General features: G+C 42.5%; 1 long non-coding RNA gene across 3 annotated transcripts in view; it reads right to left on the reverse strand.

Annotated features, from left to right (window-relative positions):
* LOC125454252 (uncharacterized) overlaps positions 1-21,280 on the reverse strand; it is a 44,707-nt gene that overhangs the window by 18,392 nt on the left and 5,035 nt on the right. The window contains exon 3 of one of the 3 annotated variants that reach the window (XR_009445957.1): positions 15,487-15,880. This is a non-coding gene — a long non-coding RNA (uncharacterized LOC125454252). Of the gene's footprint in view, positions 1-14,840; positions 15,881-16,018; positions 16,172-21,280 lie in introns of those variants that run through there. The other 2 variants (XR_007247956.2, XR_007247957.2) reach the window with 2 other exon arrangements.

Below are 21,280 nucleotides of genomic sequence, written 5' to 3' on the forward strand. Positions count from 1 at the left end.
CTATTGTGAATTGCAAGATTACAAATGCTGTAATATTTTTACATAGAAATGACCTAATAAGCAATTCACAAAAGTTAAGAGCAGCTTCTGCAATTTATTGAGAATGTGAAGCAAACATTTAAAATGGAACAAAAATCTTTACATGCTATGAAGCACTGGCTTGAGGTCATGAAAATGCTATGTACCTCTAGATTAGGAGCAGAAGTAGGCCTCAGAGCCCTTCATGTCTGCTCTGTCATTCAGGAAGAATGTTGCTGATTTGATTATTCTACATTCTCACCTATTCCACTACCTTGCATACCATTTCCAGTCAAGTACCTATCTACCTCTGGTTTATTAATATTCAATGATCTTGCTTCCACTGTCTTTTAAGGAAGATCATTCCAAAGATTCATGATGTTCTGTAAGGAAACAATTCCCCTATAAAACGTCTAACAGTACAATGCAGGAACGCATCCTCTAGCTCACAACGCCTGTATCAATCATGATGCCAGACTCCACGAATCCCATCTGCCTGCACACGGTCTGTATCCCTCTATTCCCTGCCTGTTCATGTGACTGCTTAAATGCCTCTTAAGCTTTGCTATTGTATCTGCTTCTACCACCTACCCTGGTAGCGTGTTCCAGGCTCCTGTCACCCTCCTAGTAAAAAAACTTGCCTCACACATGCCCTTTAAATTATTTTCCCGCTAGTTTCTGACATTTCCATCCTGGGAAAAACTCAGACTATTCACTCTATCCATTTCTCTCGTAGTTTTATATATTTCTATCAGGTTGCCCCCTCAACCTCTGATACTGTAGCAAAAACAATCCAAGTTTGTTCAACCTTTGATTGTAGTTAGTACATTCCAATCCAGCCAACATCCCGGTAAATAACTTATACAGCCCCTCCAAAGACTCCACATCCTTCCCATAGTGCAGTGACCTGAACTCCAAATGCAATCGAAGTGCAACATGACTTGCCAACTTTGCTACTCAATGCCCCAAACTATGAAGGCAAGCATGCCGCATGCCTTTTTCACTATCTTTTCTACTTGTGCTGCCTCTTTCAGAGAGCTATGGTTTGCACTACAATATTCCTCGACATGTAAATTCTCCTGAGGATCCTACCATTTACTGTATACTTTCTTCTTGCATTTGACCTCCCAAAATGAATTACTTGAACTGTCCAGATTAAACTCCATCTGCCATTTCTCCACCCAACTTTTCAATTCATGTGTCCCACTGTATCTTTTGACGTCATTCCACAGCTCCAACTTACTCATGAGATCACCTTCATTTTCAAGTAAATCACTTATATATATTACAAGCAAGAGATCCCAGCACAGATCCTTGTGGAGTACCACTAGTCACAGAAAAATACTCTTCCACAACTACTCCCGATGACCAAGCCAATTTACCAATTTACCATAGATCCCATATCTCTTAATCTTCTGGACCAGCTTACCATTAGCCACCTTGTCAAATGACTTAGTAAAGTCCATGTAGACAACATTCACTGCTCTACCATCATCAGTCATCTTCATCACTTCCTCAGAAACTCAATCAAATTTGTGAGACAAGATCGCCCCCGCACAACAACATGTTGACCATCCCTAATAAATCCATTTTTTCCATATGTGAGTATATTCTGTCCCAAAGAATCTTCTCCAATAATTTCCTTGCTACTGATGTAAGGCTCAATAGCTCATAGTTTCCTGGATTAGCCCTGTTGCCTTTCTTTTATCTGCCTATATTGCAAAATTGAGTCCAGCTCTGTCACTCAACTCCTGGTCCAGGTAAACAATCATCATGAAACCGTAAAACTCCATTATCTTCTTTTCAGAAATGGAGAATATCAGTCTGATTTTAACCAGAAGACAGGAACAGGGCTTGCAAAGATGTTGGAAGGCAATGATACCTCAGTACAGCGTGATGAGTGAGACTGACATCTTCAGGTGTGAAAAGAAAATAAGAATTAACTCAAAAATAAAACAATATAAGGAATATAATCTATTCATGAAATAAGCTCTCTGACCCTCAGTTACCCCCTTTATCCATTTACATTCCTGGTCCCTGCACTCAAATTAATTCTGAAAACAAGTAACAGACTAAATTAACAAATTACTCTCTGAGAAACATCACCACCCAGGCCTGGACTGATTCATATCAGACTTTTGTTATTAAATTGTGATTAAGATTTGGCAATCATGTTTGACAAGTTACTTCGCACGCAAATTGGGATTACTTCACTAATGTTTCATTCTTTCACAGCACTGACAAAATATTCTGTAAAACAGCATTGCATTACATAAATAAAATGTGAGGCTGGACGAACACAGCAGGCCAAGCAGCATCTCAGGAGCACAAAAGCTGACGTTTCGGGCCTAGACCCTTCATCAGAGAGGGGGATGGGGGGAGGGAACTGGAATAAATAGGGAGAGAGGGGGAGGCGGACCGAAGATGGAGAGTAAAGAAGATAGGTGGAGAGAGTGTAGGTGGGGAGGTAGGGAGGGGATAGGTCAGTCCGGGGAAGACGGACAGGTCAAGGAGGTGGGATGAGGTTAGTAGGTAGCGGGGGGTGCGGCTTGGGGTGGGAGGAAGGGATGGGTGAGAGGAAGAACCGGTTAGGGAGGCAGAGACAGGTTGGACTGGTTTTGGGATGCAGTGGGTGGGGGGGAAGAGCTGGGCTGGTTGTGTGGTGCAGTGGGGGGAGGGGACGAACTGGGCTGGTTGAGGGATGCAGTAGGGGAAGGGGAGATTTTGAAACTGGTGAAGTCCACATTGATACCATATGGCTGCAGGGTTCCCAGGCGGAATATGAGTTGCTGTTCCCGCAACCTTCGGGTGGCATCATTGTGGCAGTGCAGGAGGCCCATGATGGACATGTCATCAAGAGAATGGGAGGGGGAGTGGAAATGGTTTGTGACTGGGAGGTGCAGTTGTTTTTTGCGAACTGAGCGGAGGTGTTCTGCAAAGCGGTCCCCAAGCCTCCGCTTGGTTTCCCCAATGTAGAGGAAGCCGCACCGGGTACAGTGGATGCAGTATACCACATTGGCAGATGTGCAGGTGAACCTCTGCTTGATGTGGAATGTCATCTTGGGGCCTGGGATGGGGGTGAGGGAGGAGGTGTGGGGACAAGTGTAGCATTTCCTGCGGTTGCAGGGGAAGGTGCCGGGTGTGGTGGGGTTGGAGGGCAGTGTGGAGCGAACAAGGGAGTCACGGAGAGAGTGGTCTCTCCGGAAAGCAGACAGGGGAGGGGATGGAAAAATGTCTTGGGTGGTGGGGTCGGATTGTAAATGGCGGAAGTGTCGGAGGATAATGCGTTGTATCCGGAGGTTGGTAGGGTGGTGTGTGAGAACGAGGGGGATCCTCTTGGGGCGATTGTTGCGGGGGCGGGGTGTGAGGGATGTGTCGCGGGAAATGCGGGAGACGCGGTCAAGGGCGTTCTCGATCACCGTGGGGGGAAAGTTGCGGTCCTTAAAGAACTTGGACATCTGGGATGTGCGGGAGTGGAATGTCTTATCGTGGGAGCAGATGCGGCGGAGGCGGAGGAATTGGGAATAGGGGATGGAATTTTTGCAGGAGGGTGGGTGGGAGGAGGTGTATTCTAGGTAGCTGTGGGAGTCGGTGGGCTTGAAATGGACATCAGTTACAAGCTGGTTGCCTGAGATGGAGACTGAGAGGTCCAGGAAGGTGAGGGATGTGCTGGAGATGGCCCAGGTGAACTGAAGGTTGGGGTGGAAGGTGTTGGTGAAGTGGATGAACTGTTCGAGCTCCTCTGGGGAGCAAGAGGCGGCGCCGATACAGTCATCAATGTACCGGAGGAAGAGGTGGGGTTTGGGGCCTGTGTAGGTGCGGAAGAGGGACTGTTCCACGTAACCTACAAAGAGGCAGGCATAGCTGGGGCCCATGCGGGTGCCCATTGCCACCCCCTTAGTCTGTAGGAAGTGGGAGGAGTCAAAAGAGAAGTTGTTGAGTGTGAGGACGAGTTCAGCTAGGCGGATGAGAGTGTCGGTGGAGGGGGACTGGTCGGGCCTGCGGGACAGGAAGAAGCGGAGGGCCTTGAGGCCATCTCCATGCGGAATGCAGGTGTACAGGGACTGGACGTCCATGGTGAATATGAGGTGTTGGGGGCCAGGGAATTGGAAGTCCTGGAGGAGGTGGAGGGCGTGGGTGGTGTCACGGACGTAGGTGGGGAGTTCCTGGACCAAAGGGGAGAAAATGGAGTCCAGATAGGTGGAGATGAGTTCGGTGGGGCAGGAGCAGGCTGAGACGATGGGTCGACCAGGGCAGGCAGGTTTGTGGATTTTGGGAAGGAGATAGAAACGGGCTGTGCGGGGTTGGGGAACAATGAGGTTGGAGGCTGTGGGTGGGAGGTCCCCTGAGGTGATGAGGTCGTGAATGGTGTTGGAGATGATGGTTTGGTGCTCGGGTGTGGGGTCATGATTGAGGAGGCGGTAGGAGGTGGTGTCGGAGAGTTGGCGTCTGGCCTCGGCGATGTAGAGGTCAGTGCGCCATACTACCACTGCGCCACCCTTGTCTGCGGGTTTGATGGTGAGGTTGGGGTTGGAGCGGAGGGAGCGGAGGGCTGCCCGTTCTGCGGGGGAGAGGTTGGAGTGGGTGAGAGGGGTGGAGAGGTTGAGGCGGTTGATGTCTCGACGGCAGTTGGAGATGAAGAGGTCGAGGGAGGGTAGGAGGCCTGGGGGTGGTGTCCAGGAGGAGGACTTGTGTTGGAAGCGGGTGAAGGGGTCAGTGGAAGGAGGGTTAGGTTCCCGGTTGAAGAAGTAGGCATGGAGGCGAAGACGGCGGAAAAACTGCTCTATGTCCGACCGTGACTGGTATTCGTTGATGTGTGGTTGTAGGGGGACAAAGGTGAGCCCCTTGCTAAGGACTGACCGTTCGTCCTCAGTCAGTGGGAGGTCTGGGGGGATGGTGAAGATGCGGCAGGCTTATATTTGGCCAGATTTTGGCAACTCAAAATTTGCCAACAGATACCTTAGCAAATAATTTTTTTTAACAGGATTTAATGGTGAAGGGAAGTTACACTATTCTATTGAAAATATTTTATCATACCGTGCTAGATAGCATTTGCTGCAAAGAAGGCCCATTCCCTGTTAAGAAATGTAGTCACTTCCATTTCTCTGTTCGATCACTATAGCCAGCCATTTTTTTTTCAAGTCACCATCCAATTTCCTTTTGAAATCATTAGTTATTTCTGCTTCCAACAGCCTCACATTCTCCTGAATCTCTCTAGCCCAAATTTTAAACAGCAACAGCAAGTGAGAAGAGTTATTCCGTTCCTACCTTATCTGAGCTTGCCATTTCCAACCTAACCTTGTAATTAAAATCCCTCATCCTGAAAGCCATTCTGGTAAATTCTCTGGACTCTCGTCCACATCATCCCTGAAGTATAGTGACCAGAAGTGTATCCAAGTCCCCAGTTGGAGTCTAACCAGAGCTTTATGTTTTGAACATCTCAGCTGCTGAACTGTCATGAAAGTTAAGCCTCTTATATTGAAAAAGTCTGTTATGAATTGGGAATATTATAAGAAACCTTAGTTGTAGCTGAAATTTCAGTTTGATGATAACTTGCATTGAAGTTATTTTAGCATAGTATTTATCAACATTGATGTTTCAATGATGAGATCAACTGAGGCTGCACAGAGGTTTAAGACATGACTACACAAATCAAACCCAACGAGGTGAATGACAAAAATGGTGACCCACCAGCGGTACACAAGTATGAGCTTTGGACACATGGCTGTTCATCAGGCAGAGTATTGAGGAGCATTTTTACTGAAAATTTAAAATCTTCCTGTCACCATTCAACACGGGTCTTATTGGGGCTTAGACGTCAACATAAAGACAACAAAATCATTGAAGCCTGTAGATGAAGTGCCTCTGGGGTTCAATTTCTCTGACTCTCAATCCAATTGACTGGCTTTGTTTTCATGACAGAAGATAGATAAGATCATTTTATTTTTATTTTTGTTTTAAAATAGTTTTAAATCAATAAGTTCTGTGACTTAATTGAAAAATTGTTGAACGTCCCAGATGTCACTGTCAGTTGATCAAAAGATGCTGGTGTGAAGTGGCCAATTCTGAATACTATGAATTCCAGCTCCTCGTTGTGTTTTTATAGTGAATCAGCCTGAAACTACGAAGCAATTTCTTCTTCAATAACTGTACTGCCCAAACATTAAATAGAACTAGTGGGATTTGGGAAGAATCTCTGAGGTGAAACATTAAGTTCAAATCTCCTTCAGCATGTCCATCAAAAGTGGCCTGACTCAAAATTTAAATAGGCAAGTGTTTTAAAACAATCAATAAAATCTCAGGTTGTCATCAATATATCTGATACTCTTTATGCTCTTTTATTTCTTGTTAATGTCTTGACTGATAATCTTTGTTTGTGTAAAACATTGAATTCAAATATTTTTTCTTAACCGTTGTATTTCTCCAGCTCCCAAGTTGTTTTATGTGGTCACTTGGGTGAAATCAGGTTGTTCACAGTTTTTTTAGATAAAAAAATCATTTTGATAGCTTTGAACTTTTACCCTTAGAATGCTTTTGCCAGTTGTGAGGGTTTTTAAAGCTGTCCCAATGCTGGAGTTACAGCTGATTTCATTGGGGAAAGTGTCACCACAGCTGCTTTGTTTTCCAAATATAAAGCAAATCTGTTCATAGCAACGACTTATTTTTTAAAGGATCCATCAGGCTGAAAAAAAAGACAGCTTCCACAGTGAGGCAGGGCTTTCCCTGGTGGAAGGGTAAAAAATTGTAATTGATATTTAAGCAGCATCTGACTCGAGGAACATCAGGGTCCACCAGTGTGCACAATACCCTAAAGGAACAGCTGCCTTATTGGCTTGATGGGAAAAGAAGATATGACTGGAGGATGGTTTCCCTTGCTGCCTCCTTTATTCCCGTATCCAAGATGTCACCAAGCAGCAAACAACCAGAGGTTGGCCCATATTGCTCCCAACAACAAAAGTAGAAAAGGGATAACAAGGTGTAGAGCTGGATGGGCATAGCAGACCAAGCAGCATCAGAGGAACAGGAAAGCTGATGTTTCAGTCCTAGACCCTTCTTCAGAAATTCTTCAGAAGTAGGCCCGAAATGTCAGCTTTTCTGCTCCACTGATGCTGCTTGGCTTGCTATGTTCATGCAGCTTTACACCTTGTTATCTCAGATTCTCCAGCATCTGCAGTTTCTACTATCTCAAGGTAAGAAAGGGGACGTGATAGAACATAGAACATAGAACATTACAGCACAGTACAGGCCTTTTGGCCCTCGATGTTGTGCTGACCTGTCATACCGATCTCAAGCCCATCTAACACACACTATTCCATGTACGTCCATATGCTTGTCCAATGACGACTTAAATGTACCTAAAGTTGGCGAATCTACTACCGTTGCAGGCAAAGCGTTCCATTCCCTTACTACTCTCTGAGTAAAGAAACTACCTCTGACATCTGTCCTATATCTTTCACCCCTCAATTTAAAGCCATGCCCCCTCGTGCTTGCCGTCACCATCCTAGGAAAAAGGCTCTCCCTATCCATCCTATCTAACCCTCTGATTATTTTATATGTTTCAATTAAGTCACCTCTCAACCTTCTTCTCTCTAATGAAAACAGCCTCAAATCGCTCAGCCTTTCCTCGTAAGACCTTTCCTCCATACCAGGCAACATCCTAGTAAATCTCCTCTGCACCCTTTCCAAAGCTTCCACATCCTTCTTATAATGCGGTGACCAGAACTGTACACAATACTCCAAGTGCGGCCGCACCAGAGTTTTGTACAGCTTCACCATAACCTCTTGGTTCCGGAACTCGATCCCTCTATTAATAAAAGCTAAAACACCGTATGCCTTCTTAACAGCCCTGTCAACCTGGGTGGCAACTTTCAAGGATCTGTGTACATGGACACCGAGATCTCTCTGCTCATCTACACTGCTAAGAATCTTACCATTAGCCCAGCACTTTGCCTACTGGTTACTCCTACCAAAGTGCATCACCTCACACTTGGAACTTTAGGCTTTAGGAAAAGAGAATAAGAAGCAGGATCTGAAAGATTATAATCTGTAATTTACTCCACATGGCATGTGGTATAGAAACAGGACGATAGTACCAATTGATGCTTGTTTGGAGAGGTGGCTCAGGGGAAAGGGCATTAGATTCCTGGCACTGGGATCAATTACAGGGCAGACAGCACAGATGCAGATCAATGAGTTGCCCCACAGAGTGATGTTGTCTTCGGATTGTTTTCTATTGCTGTTGGGATGGACAGTCAAACTACTTCTGCAGATGGTTAGGAACTAAGATGAAACATTAGAAAAATATCAAGGTGCACAAAGACTGGGAGAGTAATAGCACTAGAGTACAAAATAGCAAGCTGTGGGATTGGATTAAGAGGGAATGTAGTATAATATTATTCACATTTATAGTACTGAGAAGTAAATACAAGAAGTATGATAAATAAGTTTGATGACTAGAAGGCACAGATAGTCACATAAGAATATGATGTTGTGGTGACAATGGAGGTCTACCTCCAAAGAAGCCAGAACTGGATACTAAGTATTCCTGAATAAAATTCCCCAGATTGTCCAGATTGCAAAATTTTCTGCACATCAATGGAATTGTCCATTTTTAGCTGGGATGTCTAATACTGAAAAGTAAAAATGGTCTAGCACATGCTCTTCAGGATAAGCCTAATGAATGGTTGATGAAAGCAGGAGAGGGCACTTACTTTTTTGTGGCATTCACTGACTTACACAGGCAAGTTTGTAAAGGTTTCAACTCTTTTATGCAACGATGTATTTGTATGAGTAGCTAGTGAGTGAATTAATGAGTTGGTGGGTGAGTGAGTGAGTGAGCATGTGAAAGGGTGGTTGAACAAATAGGTGAGTGAATGAATGAATAAGTGAGTAGATAAATAAATGAGTGAGTTGTGAGTAGGAAGTCAGGTCAGGTTGGGGAGGTGTCAAGTCCTGAGATAGTCAGAGGTGTTGGTTAGATGGGTAGTTTGGTCAGGAATGTAATTATTTGGTGGGCATTCGGACTGATTAGTTAGGATGTTGTAATGGGAATGCAGCAGAAACTGGCACGCTCCATGACCTGTTTCCTAGTGAAAAAGGTGCCATTTATGTACAAATTTACCTGCATAAAGCAGGGCATTATATATATAGCTCCTAGCATGTGCAAATGCATCACTCTGTGAGCGCAGCTGAGAATTGCCCGGCATTATATCCACTATCACTGATCAATGGGATATGTTGTTTAATACAGTCTAACAGCTGTTTGGATGGATGGCCAACATATCTGGCATCACCTGCACTGAAACTCATGTTGTCTTACATTTTGTTAGTGAAGAAAAACACGAGTGTGTTTACTACAAAAACGCAGCGTAAGACAGCTTGCTTTACATGTTGTTTAGATTTAGGGCACAGCTTCACCTTTCAGCACAATCTGAGTTAAAGTTGGCTCCATTCAAGGTCAGAACTGGTAGCTCTCGGCCTTTCCCTAAATTTGCATGTTGTACAACATCCCAATGACTGCTGCAGTACATGAAACTACCAGTCACATCGAGAGATAAGAACTAAGACGAAAATCTCCAGTTTTGTGCCTCATTTTAGCAATGTTCATGTTAGCAAACGGTGATGATGGCATCCTGATTGCTGACACTCAGTTTGGGTTCTCCCAGGCCTACTCAGCTCCTGACCTCATTATGGTCTTATTCCAAATACAAAAGGGCTACATTTGAAGGTGATTGCCTTTGACATCAAGCAATTTGACAGAATATGACATTGAAGAGCCTGACTAAAACTGAAATCAATGAATATCAGGGGAAAAACACACTCAAACTGTTCGAGGCATGCCTAACACAAAGCAAAATGTCTGTGGTCATTAAAGGTTACTTAACTCTCACAGAATATCATTCCAAAACTCCCTAAAAGTCATGTCCTTGTCCCAACCATCTTAAGCTGCTTCATTAATGATCTTTTCTCCATTATAAGGGCAGAAGTGAAAATGTTCACTGATTGGTTCACGTTGCTCAGTATCATTTATTATTCCTCAGATACTGAAATAGCTCATAAACCAAAAGGTACAGGAGCAAAATTAGACAAGTTGCATTGAGTCTGATCTGCCATTTCATCATTGCTGATATGTTTCTCAACCCCATTCTCCTGCTTTCTCCCCATAACACTTGATCCCCTTACTAATGAAGAACCTACCTACCTGTCTTACATACAGTGACTAGGCTTCCATAACCTTCTGCGGCAATGAGTTCCACAGATTCATAACTCTCTGGCTAAAGAAATTCCTCCTCACCTCAGTTCCAAACGGTCATCCCTTCACTCTGAGCCTTTGCCCTCACAGCTTCGTCTATCTGACCAGTCTAAACATCTTCTCCATTTTGACTATCTAGGCCTCCTTATATGTTCCAATGATAGTCCCCTCTCATCCTTCTAAACTCCATTGAATACAGACCAAGAGTCCTCAATCTCTCCTCAAATGGCAGGGCCGTTGTTCCTTGTAAACATCCTCTGTGCACCTCCAACGACTACACATCCTTCCTTTGATATGTGGCTCAAAAATGTTCACAATATTCCAAATGCAGTCTGACCAGAGTGTTATACAGCGTCAGCATTTCTGCTGTGCATGTTACCCCTCTTGAAAGGAATGCTAACGTTACATTTGCCTTCCTAACTGCCAAATGAACATGCATGCTAGCCATAGGAAAATCCTGAGTGAAAACTCCTAAGTTTCATTTGGAAAACAGTCTGTGCCTCTATTATTCCTACCAAAGTGCAAAACCTCACACTTTCCCATATTGTATTCCATCTGTCACTTCTGTGCCCACTCTCCTAGCCTGTCCCAATCTTTCTGCAGTTTTCTCGCTTCCTAAACTTCACATGTCCCTCCTCCTCTCTTTGCCTCATCTGCAAACTTAGCAACAATATCCACAGTTCCTTTGTCCAGCTTGCTAATATGCAAAATGAATAATGTGGTTCCAGCACTGACCCTTACAGAACTCCACTAGTCACTGCGTGCTATCCTGAAAAAGACCCCTTTATTCCTGAGGCAGGTAAGCAGAAGGCGGGCGTGGGGGTTAAGGGGGTTATGCCTCCTTGACCCGTCTGTTTCCTCGACTCCTATCTGCTCCTTTATCCATTTTCCATCCGCTTCCTCTTCTCTAATTATTTCAGAATCCCCTTCCCCTCCCCCATTTCTGAAGAAGGGTCCAGACCTGAAACGTCTGCTTTCCTGTTCCTCTGATGCTGTTTGGCCTGCTGGGTTCCTCCAGCTCTACACCTTGTTATCTCAGGTTCTCCAGCATTGGCAGTTCCTACTACCCCTTTACCCCTACTGCCCTCCACCATTCTATCCATACGAATACCTTGCTCTTAAAACTAAGGACTTTGATCTTATTGAGCAGCTGGTTGGGCTGAATTGTTTAGTTTTGTGCTGTTTGTTCTATACCTTTCTGTGAAATGCTATGGCGTGGGTATCTTTAACAGTTTTGGAGATTGTTTTTAATTCTACCTGCATTGAAGGAACTGGACTCCTAAACCTGGGCTCCATCTGCTGGTTCAAGTCAATGTCAAGATTCCCATCAAATTATTGATGAAACATCGGGTCTTACTAAGACCACCAATAATAAATTGAATACTTCAATGTTCTTTTACCTATTTTCATTATGTGATTTATCTTTACAAACAAAAATCGTCCAAATAAAAGAAATAATAAATTCTTCCAAAAAGAAAAGGAAATCAATTTGGGGAAAATCTATATATTACCACATTACTTTCGTTCATCTCTTAAAACAAAAAGTGGCATTGGCAGATTTTTGGGAGCATTTATTTTTCAAGAGAAATTTAAAATATTGCTTTTATACACCAGGTGGCAGCAAATCTCAATTTGTAAGATAGCAATTTAATTTTCCACAGAAATTGCACTGGATATCAGAAATTATTTACTGTTTTTACCATTAAGATTTGGTAATATTTCAAGGAAGCTGAGTGCAGAAATGTAGCCATAAAATCTTTAATGATCACAGAACGTATTGAGAGAATGTTTTATGAAATAAGTCACACAATATCCTTGGCTTTATTAATAAAACAGTAGAAAAATAAGAAAGCCATGATAAATTTTTATAAAATATTTGTGAATCATCAGTGGGTGTGTTTGTGATCAATTCCGGGCACCATACTTTTTAGGAAGGATTACACGGCCTCAGGTAGTGGGCATAGAGATTATGTGACTGCACTGGTAGTAACAGCAACTGATGGATTAATTTGGCATTATAATGCTGGTCTCAGTAATAGTGATCATTGATTATTATTAAAAAACCTAGTTCACTGATACCTTTTAAGGAAGGCAATCTGTTGTTCTCCCCTAGTTTGCCCTGTATGTGATTTCAGGCCACAACGTTTCTATCTTTTAACTGCACTCTGAAATGGCCTAAAGAACCAATCTTTTCAAGGACAATTAGTGATGGTCGAATGGCCTACTTCTGCTCCTATTTTCTGTGTTTCCTGCGTGTCTATGACTCCCACATTTTTTGATCATGAAAAAATTATTTTAAAATATCAGGTAGAACAGTACCAGCATGTTGTTGTGGTATAATGCCTGAGGAGGTGATAGAAACAGATTCAGTTCCAACTTCCAAAAGTGGCTTGGATGAGCATTTAAAAGGAAACAAATTATGGTGAATTCGGGAAAGAGCAGGGACGTGGGAGTAATTGATTAGCTACTAAAGGTGCAGCAAACGGCTTCCATCAATACTTTGTCTTTCCATCATTCTATATATGATTTAAGAGTCCATTCGACCCTGAAATCTTCAGTAAAATATCAATGTCTCACTACACTATTAGGACTCTTGTTTTCAGAAATGAGGCTCATGCACAATCTTCAACACTCATCATTGCACATTGCAGCCTCTGATTTACACTTGTGTCCAATTGACTGGTTGGTGCATTTAACTTTCAGGTCAGTGATAACCCCACAGTGTCAATTATTTTGCAATCAATGGAGCATGATAAAGGAAATTGAATGTCAAAATATGGTGATTAGACTCATGTTTATAGGGAATGGACATTCCCTGCACTAGTGTGACAGGAATGAGGCCTGCCTCTTATGAGTCCAAGGATGAATATGGTTCAGGTCTGGCTCCACAGACTCTTTTATTAACTCAGCAGCTGCACATAAAACTGAACATTGTGCGATCATCAACCCAGCTCAGGTTCACAATGGCAGGAGGAGCATTAGTGAAGCAGCTGAGGATGTTTGGGATTATTGCACAACCCCAAGGAACTCTTGGCATTCAGACGATTGGCCTCCAACAACCACAACCTTTTTCTTTGTGATAGGTCTCATTTCAACCAGATTGTTTTCACCCTGATTCCCACTCACCTCAGTTTTATTAGGGGTCCTTGATCCTACTTGTAGTCAAAAGCTGCTTAGATGTCTCAGGTAATTAATTTTACATCCTGAGTTTACTTCTTTTATCTGTGCTTGGACAAAGGCTAGAATAAAACCAGAACTGAGTGGTCCCAACAGAGCCCAAACTGTGTCACTGAGCAGATTACAGATAGGGGCTTTTGACAGAATGACCAGTGACAGCTGCTGTCCATGTTCAGTAGTAAAATCATTGGGTGGGTAATTTGTTAGTTAGAATTAATCCTACATTTTATGGACTTCACATTTCTGCAAATCTTTCCACGTTATTAGTGCTCTACTGGAGTCTTGGCCTGAGTCACAGTTAGTTATGGATCACAAATCCTTGACACTATATTAAAATACTCCCTGGGCCCATAACCTTAGTTTCTAATTAGCACTCAACTGTTCGTTGACAGCATGTTGGTTGAACTGAATTGTCTGATAATTGGCATCGATAATGGCATAGACCTCAGTAAGAAATCATGATAATATATCAACTCAGCACTTCAGGTTAAAGATTGCCGAAATGCTTCAACCTTGTCCTTTCGTATTCCTATAAATTCGTAAAAGGGATATTCATATGAATTTCCCCACTCTTGACTCTTAACTACCCTCTGATATGGCCTAGTCAGTCAAATCAGTTGTTTCAGCCACTAGAAAGTAACAAAAAGAGTGAAACAATCAATGGTTACAGAATGACAAAACCATTTCTGAAGAAGGATCCTGACCCAAAACGTCAACTTTCCTGCTCCTCTGATGCTGCCTGGCCCGCTGTGTTCCTCCAGCTCCACACTGTGTTCTTAACGGTTACAGAATGCGTGTTTCTAAGGTAACTACTTTATGCCTCTGTTTCCAAAAAGAACCGTGGGCGACATTCTGTATCCATTTGAAATGTGCTCCAGAAGTGAAAAAGAACAAATTTAAATGTTCCATATTAAGGGTTACTTTTTCCCCACTATAAATCACTGATGATTAGAGATGATCAATGATGATCAATAGAGAGAAGATAAAATATGGTCCTTACATCTGAGAAATGCCAGCAACTTTTTTTAAAAAATGTAATTTCTGTCATATTCTTCATTTTTTAGTGCATTTTGCATTACAGTCTCACAGATCCCTTAACACGGGTCAAACCTGCTCACTGACACAGTTTGAGCTCTGTCGGGGCCACTCAGTTCTGGTCTTATTCTAACCTTTGTCCAAGCACAGATAAAAGAAGTAAACTCAGGATGTAAGAGTAATTACCCGAGACATCTAAGCAGCTTTTGACTACAAGCCTAATAAAACTGAGGTGAGTGGGAATCAGGTCGAAAACAATCTGGTTGAAATGAGACCTATGACAAAGGAAAAGGTTGTGGTTGTTGGAGGCCGATTTTCTGAATGCCAAGAGTTCCTTGGAGTTGTGCAATAATCCCAACCATCCTCAGTTGAGGATTTGTGTTCCATTACTAACTGTGACTCAGGCCAATGTTCCAGTAGAGCCTTGATTCAACCATACTGAAGAATACTGATTCATGGATATGTCAATCAAAATATAGAACAATACAGCGCAGAACAGGCCCTTCGGCCCTCGATGTTGCGCTGACCTGTGAACTATCTAAGCCCATCCCCCTACACCATCCCATCATCATCCATATGCTTATGGAAGGACTGTTTAAATGCCCCTAATGTGGCTGAGTTAACTACATTAGTAGGCAGGGCATTCCACGTCCTTACCACTACCTGAGTAAAGAACCTGCCTCTGTCATCTGTCTTAAATCTATCACCCCTCAATTTATAGCTATGCCCCCACGTACAAGCTGACGTCATCATCCTCGGAAAAAGACTCATTGTCCACCCATCTAATCCAACTAAACCCATCTAATTCTAAGACAACTGATGTTATGGAGATGAAAGTAGGCAATCTTAGTGGTGAATGAAGTGAGGTTAGAACATGTGCTCACGGTCAAATGGGATACCATGGTCATGAATCGTCTGGTTCAGCTTCAGACTGAGTAGCAGAGGAACAGAACTGGTGGCTCAGTTACGTTTTCAAGAAAACCAGAAGTAATTCTAAATCTTACCAAGCTTGGATTCTGCATTGGTGAAAAGAGGGAGAATATTGCAGGCAAACTCTTCTGCAAAAGTGCTATTCTTGATTGCAGACATTTTGTCACCCTGCTAGGTAATATTGTCAGTGTACCTCCAGCGAAGCACTGACGTCATGTCCAGCTTGTTATTTATCTGCCTTAGTTTGCTGGAGAGGTTGGTGTCTCTTCTCCTTTTGTTATTAAGTGATTTGTCTCTCAGGTCTAGTTCAATGTGTTTGTTGCTGGAGTTCCAGGCTCCAGGAATTCCTGGGATGTCTCTATCTGGCCCGTGCTATTATAGATGAGCTGTCCCAGTCGCATGTGTCTTTCTTTGTCCACATGTATTGAGACCAGTGAGAATTGGTTGTCACTTAATTATCCCATGTTCCTGTAGGGAGATGAAATTACACCACACGAATTATACATTTTTAAAAATATTGAATTATTTTATAATTCATCTCAGTACAATTTTTATTTAAGTAGCATTGTAAACTGTAGTCCATCACAATTATTTGACAATGCGCTTTGCAATCATGAAAATTAGGAATCTGGCCCATGTCATTTCTGTAGTTACAACAATAGGTTCAAGCACTTCCAATTTCTGGATTATTCTTTATCCATATGGCCCCACACAGCACCATTAAGAAGATTGGAGGTCGTTAAAAATTGAACCAGGCATCTATAATAGAAATAGAGAAAAGAAATGAAAAACCTTGAAATGCAAAACAAAAATGGGCAATGTTGCATTTTGTAGCAATGAAACAGAAAGGAAGATTGAGTTCTGGTGAAGAGTCACTGGACTCAAACGCGTTGACTCTGCTTTCTTCTCATAGACCTGCAGAGTTTAGCCAGAAATTATTGTTTCTGTTTCAGAAAGGTTAGTGTTTAGAGCATGATGCTTCTTCAGAAATAGCACACATAACCAAATTATTAATCTACCTTTTCTGGTTTGACCTTCCATACGGTTCCAGCATGTGCTATTTTTATTGCATCAAGTAGGCGTTATTAGCAAAGTGCAGTTTATTCACCTGGTGACTGAACATGCTTTTCAAACATTAACACCAAAGCCATCACTGTGAACATGAATATATTATAGAATCAATAATTCTTTCTCATAAAAATTAGATTTAAATTGATTTTCTATTCATAGTCTTGCAACCTTGCAAACCGCAGATCTAACATTAATTACTTTTTCACTAAAAGCTTGACAATTCATACAATATATTGTAGAAAAATTTTAAATGGCCCATATAAACTGACAGGTTCAGATGCAGTCCTACTCCATCTACGTTTGTTCAAGGAGCACTTTTTATTATTATTGAAAGCATTTTCTTTTGCTTGTATTGATTTATATTTATTGTACTAGAGCAAGTGATTGCCACTAGGAGATGCGTCATTCTGTAAATCTGGGGCTGAATTTCTCTCTTTATACTGGGGTAGCAGTTGAGCAGGACATCCAGCTATCGATTTCAATCCCCAGTTTATGTGCTGTAACATCTTTCAAAACATTTCTGAAGAAGAGTCACAACCCAAAACGTCAGCTTTTCTGTTCCTCTGATGCTTCCTGGCCTGCTGTATTACAGAGCAAGATCAAATTATTTTTTGAATCAGATAGTTGAGGTTTCATAGCAACACTATCTATCTACATTGCTACTTTATCACAGACTTGCTCTCAAACTGCATGGGAACATCTCCAGTCATCTTATCACCCAGTTGTCCTAAGGGCTTGTCTGGTCTAGAAACCAATAATACAACATTGACTATATGAAAAGTACATGAGAAAAACAATCTGAACTGTATACAATGTTCCAAGAACTATTGTATTGTGTTGGAAGAACCACAGTGATTTTACAAGGAAAAACCAAGCACTCTGAATAAAGCATATTCTTTATCGTCAAGACAGTCTTCTTTTACATTCTTACCACTCAATCTCCTCTCACAAAATTTCGATGTCTGGGGACCCTCCTGCAAATGCTCAATTTCTGCCTTACTCTGAAACAGTTTGCCAAATTCAATTGCATGACACAATGACATCAAGTCATCTCCAAACGTATTTTAGTAAATGAGACAACATCTTCCATATCTTATCGTCATGAGATAGATATAGTCACATTAGGAAACCAGTCCAGGCTGTTAACATTGTCTATGTCTCTCCAAAGGTAAAGATATTCTATCCCATGACTAAGTGGACGTAAGTGGGGAGGAGGAGGGTAAGTCCAAACTAGTGAAATACCACTCCACCAATTTACACTTGATTATCAGGGAACTGATGGAAGACTTCATCAACAGTGCTATTAAGTATTCTTTGCTTAGCAATAAACAGTTCAGTGATGTGATAATGGGAACTGCAGATGCTGTAGAATCCAAGATAACAAAGTGTGGAGCTGGATGAACACAGCAGGCCAAGCAGCATCTTAGGAGCACAGTTCAGTGATGCCCAGTTTGACTTCCACCAGTGTCACTCTGCACCTGACCTCATTACGTGTAGTTGCTGGTATTGGACTGGGCTGGACAAAGTCAGAAGTCACACGACACCAAGTTATAGACAAACAAGTTTATTTGAAATCACAAGACTTGCCATTATCTCTCACCCTGGAGGTTCCATGCCTGTGTGCTTCTCTTCATCTCACCTGAATAAGGAGCCACACTCGGAAAGCTGGTGATTTCAAATAAACCATTCTTTTGCTTTATTCATTCACAATATGAGGGTGTGGCTGGCCAGGTAGCATTTATTGCCCACCCCTAGAGGACAGTTAAGAGCCAATGACATTGCTGTGGGTCTAGAATTACATGTAGGGCAGATCAGGTAAGAATGGCAGTTTCTTTCCCGAAAGAACATGAGCAAACCAGATGGGTTTTTCCACCAATCAGCAATGGATTCAAAGTCATTATTAGATTCTTAGTTCCTGATATTTATTAAATTCAAAATCCACCATCTGCCATAGCAGGATTCAGGGTCCCCAGAATATTATCTGGGTCTCTGGATTTACAGTTCAGTGATAATACCACGAGGCTATTGCCGCCCCTAAATGTATTGGGATATAACCTGGTGTCATGTGACTTCTGACTTTGCTCCCCCCAGTCCAACACCAGCACCTCCATGTACTGAAGTCAGGTAGATACAGAACTGGTTCAACGCTAGGAGGCAGAAGGTGGTGGTGGAGGGTTGCTTTTCAGACTGGAAGTCTGTGACCAGCGATGTGCTACAAGGATTAGTGCTGGGTCATTAGGTCACTTTTAGAACACTGAATGCAATTCTGGTCTCCCTGCAATAAGAAGCATGTTGTGAAACTTGAAAGAGTTCAGAAAAGATTTACAAGGATGTTGCCAGTGTTTGGAGGGTTTGTGCTATAAAGAGAGGCTGAATAGGTTGGGCTTATTTTTCCTGGGGCATTGGAGGCTGCAGGGTGACCTTATAGAGGTTTATAAAATCATTAGGGGCATGGATAGGATGAATAGCCAAGGTCTTTTCTCCAAGATAGGGGAATCCAAAACTAGATGGTATTGTTTAACATGAAAGGGGAAAGATTTAAAAGGAACCTAAGGGGCAACATTTTCACACAGAAGGTTATATGTGTAAGGAATGAGCTGTCAGAGGAAGTTGTAGAGGCTGTTACAATTACAACATTTAAAAGGCATCTGGATGGGCACATGAATAGGAAGGTTTAGAGGGATATGGGCCAAATGCTGGCAAATTGGTTTAGATTAATTTAGGATATCTGGTCAGTATGGACAATTTGGACTGAATGGTGAGTTTCCAGACTGCAGAGCGCTATGCCTCTTTGGTGTCATGTGACTTCTGACGTTGACCTCATTATGATCTTGGTTCAAACACGGCTGAATTCCATGGGGGGAGCTGAGAGTGATTGTCCTCGACATCAACATCGCATTTGACTGTTTTTGACATCAAATAACCCAAGAAAATCAGGCTTAAAAATGAATCAGGTGGAAAAATTAAATCGGAATCTTTGCTGGTGCAAAGGAAGGTGGTTGTGGTTGTTGGAAGTCAGTCTTCCCAGCTCCAGGTCGTCTCTGCAGGAGTTCCTCAGAATAGTTTCCCAGGCCCAACCATCTTCAGCTGCTTCATCAATCATCTCCCTTCCACCATAAAGTCAGAAGTGGGGATGTTTTTTGACTCCTCAGTTACTGATGCATTTTATTTGCCAAATATAGTAAGATCAAGGCAATTATCCAGGCTTGGACTGTCTGGTGGCAAGTAACATTTGCTTCATACAAGTGCTAGTCAATAGTCCTATCGAAATAAATAAAATCTAAGCATCACCCTTTGACATCCAATGGCATTAAAATCATTAAATACTCCAGAATCAACATTCTTGGGGTCACCATTGACCAGAAAGTGAGCTGACTAGCCATATAAATGCTGTGGCTACAACAGAAGTCAGAAGTTAGGAATCCTGCAGTGAGTAACTCATCTTCTGCCTCCCAGAAGCCTGTCCACCATCCATAAGGCAGAGTCAGGAATATCGCATAATACTTCTCCAATTGCTAAATGAGTGAAGATCCAGTAACTACACTCCCTTCCACCACTGACACTCAGTCACAGCAGTGTGTACCATCTGTAAGATACACTGAAGAAACTCACCAAAGCATCTTAAACAGTACTTTCTAATCCAAATTCAACATCACGACCATCTCAAAGGACAAAAGAAGCAGATACATGGGAATACAATCATCTGTAAGTTCCTCTCCAAGCCACTCACCATCCTGACTTGGAAATGTAACATCATTCATTCAACGTCACTTGGTCAAAACCCTGGAATTCCCTCCTTCATGGTGTTCAGATGTACTTGCAGCACAGGGACTACAGCCGTTCAAGAAGGCAGTTCAACATTACCTTCTCAAGGGCAAGTAGGGGTGAGCGATAAATGTCAACATCGCTCAAGCAGATAAAACTCTAAAAAAGCTTAATACCATCCAGGACAAAATAGTCCACTTGATTGATAATACATCTACAAATATTCATTCTCTCCACCAGTAGCAGAAGTGTTTACCATCTACAAGATGTACTGTAGAAATTCATCAAGATGTCTTAGGTAGTATCTCCTAAACCCATGTTGACAACCATCGAGAAGGACAAAGGCAGTAAATATTTGTGAGCACTACCCACCTGCAGATTCCACTCCAAGCCACTCACCATTCTACGTCAGAAATATATCACCGCTCCTTCAGTGTTACTTGGTCAAAATCCAGAAATTCCCTTCCTAATAGCATTGTTCAATGGATTTATAGAATCATCATAGGATCCCTCCAAAGAGCAACCCACCTTATCCCTGTAATGCTTCATTTCCCATGGCTAACCCACCTAGCCTGTACATCCTTGGACATTATGGGCAATTTAGCATGGCCAATCTACCTAACCTGCACATTTTTGGACAGTGGGAGGAAACCAGTGCGCCTGGAGGAAGTCCACGTAGACACAGGGAGAATGTGCAAACTCTACACAGGCAGTCTCTGAGGCTAGAATTGAACTCAGGTCCCTGCTGCTGTGGAGCTGTGGAGCTAACCATTGAGTCACCATGCCATCCCTGCAGAGATTCAAGAAGGCAACTCACTACCATCTTCCCAAGGGCAACTTATTAGAGTGCATCAAAATGGTTTCGATGAAGGGATCGAAGGTATGCTAGCTAATTTTGCTGATGACACAAACATGGATAAGAAATTGACTTGTGAAGAGGGTATAAGGAGCCTACAAAGGATTACAGATAGCTTAAGTGAGTGAGCAAAGATCTGGCAAATGGAGTGGATGTGGGCAAGTGCAAAATTGTTC

This window comes from Stegostoma tigrinum, chromosome 7 (genome assembly GCF_030684315.1).
Source record: "Stegostoma tigrinum isolate sSteTig4 chromosome 7, sSteTig4.hap1, whole genome shotgun sequence".
NCBI classification, from domain to species: domain Eukaryota; kingdom Metazoa; phylum Chordata; class Chondrichthyes; order Orectolobiformes; family Stegostomatidae; genus Stegostoma; species Stegostoma tigrinum.